A 1,985-nucleotide genomic window follows, 5' to 3' on the forward strand; every position below is an offset into this window, starting at 1 on the left:
TTTGTAAACTGCTTAGAGATTCCAGTGGTTTTTCATTGTATGTTGAAGACGTTTATTTTCTCTTTAAATTTCCACTTTTCTTCTACATTTTCCTTTTGTTTGGAAGCCATCTGAAATCTTCTATGCAAGTACTTAATTCATATAGAATTAGCATTTTCATGTGGTTTTAGATTACAAAGGCAGTTGGAATTTATTTTCAATAGCTCACATACATCATCATTTTTGAGTAACCCCCCCTGTCTTCCCTTGATATATGTTCATCAACTTTTTGAAGTTCACACTTGTGAACTTGGCATTCATACTCCCCTCTTTAAACCAGAATTTACGTCTACATGTTGACAAATGTAAAACCAGGCTCCTACCATGAGCTAACTAGCTCATGTGGGACTGTCAACATGCCGAACCTCTCCACAAAAGAGAATACATTGCCTTTTTCCTTTTTCTAGTGTTGCTCACTCTTCTGAGTCCACTTGAAGTGATTTCACAATGATTTTTCTACTCACTCTTTTTTTGGGTTGTTGTTAAACCCAGTTGACATGGCCTTTTCTTTAGTCGCAAAAGTCACAAAATGAACAATTGGTTCAACTACAGAACTATGATGGTCAGCAAGAGTGGCAATAACCATGGAATTGAAGCCCCTAGGAAAGAGAATTGAGAGGTTTCTGATGCTTCATTTGGTGTCAAGCTATCATCCTTCAGAAACCATAAGACCTGCCTCTTGATTGAGTTACTCTCGACATCGTGAACTGCTGATCCACTTTCTTCATGTGTGTGGCAACATACTGGAAGTATCTCCCGGGTATGGGGGCCTCTGGAAATGCCAGTGCAATGAGTTTCAAAGGCAATTTGTGGCAGTATCATATTTAAAGGAACACTAAATAGGGTTTTCAAGATATAATTTGGCTTCACTTGCTTCCACTGATATAAGCTTAGGATAAAATTGCTGAAATTTGAGTCAGGCTATTAACACACTCTTAGATAACGTCCTCTCCAAAATTATAATTCCAAGGATATAATTTTAAATTAAAATTTTTAAATCACAATTTGGAAATGGTAGTAGACTTGAGATCAATTCTGAAAATTTCTGATACTGGAACTTCTTGCCACTGACTGGCCACTCCAGATGTCTGAGTGCCAAGTAAAGAGAAGCAGAAACTATCACTAAATGATTAAAATACCCCCCCCCCCAAAAAAAAGCTATGGTGCACATAAAGTCCCTACCAATTCATAATGACCAGATGCCTGATGATCTATATGAGACCAAGGACGCTGGACTTCGAGAAGAGTGCCAAAATGTCAGATTCATTTGTACAAGAGGAAGGATGGTTGGACATAATTTGAATATCATTCTCTTGTGCTTTGATTTTTATTCCATTGAAGATTTCGCCCTTTGATGAGAGCACATTGCCTTGTTCCTCTTTGAAAGGCTGGGCAGTTACAACACCTCTCCAGTGAAGGGCATGTTCAGAAAATAAACCCTGGCACTCAGTATCAGACTTTCACAACTGTTTACTCCTGCTGGGTCCATGTTGTTTAAGATTATACAGTAAATCCTCTTTCAAATCTTTTCGCACATGTTTACCAGCAAAGCTTACAGAGCAAATGCCATACATTCTCAGGTAAAATTAAGTTGACTATTTCTTGATCTTAGTCTTTTCTGATTTTTCCATTTGTTGGTATTCTCTTTTCAGCTCTTCTAATATATTTTTTCTTTCAGAAAGCATTAATGTCCGGTCTATAAGAAAGAATATTCTGCTGATGCTTATATTCCTTTCTGATTTTCTTCAGGCTAGAAAAATTCATGCACAACAATTTTGGTTCTTTAATATTGCTGCTAAGATCCTCTCTGTGAGAGGTCCAGGTGCCAGAAGGGACTAGCCCAGAGTTGTAAACTGGATGCACCCCAGAGGTGGTCACCCCCTGGGAACGACAGATGCACAGTACATACCACCTAGCACACACCTTAGCTGCCCAATGTTTTTACT

General features: G+C 38.3%; 1 pseudogene; it reads right to left on the reverse strand.

The window, feature by feature from the left end:
* Nucleotides 1-499: 499 nt before the first annotated feature.
* LOC142433693 (asparagine synthetase domain-containing protein 1-like) lies at nt 500-1,613 on the reverse strand (annotated as a pseudogene).
* Between the last annotated feature and the right edge of the window lie 372 nt (nt 1,614-1,985).

This window comes from Tenrec ecaudatus, chromosome X (assembly GCF_050624435.1).
Source record: "Tenrec ecaudatus isolate mTenEca1 chromosome X, mTenEca1.hap1, whole genome shotgun sequence".
In the NCBI taxonomy this organism is placed as follows: domain Eukaryota; kingdom Metazoa; phylum Chordata; class Mammalia; order Afrosoricida; family Tenrecidae; genus Tenrec; species Tenrec ecaudatus.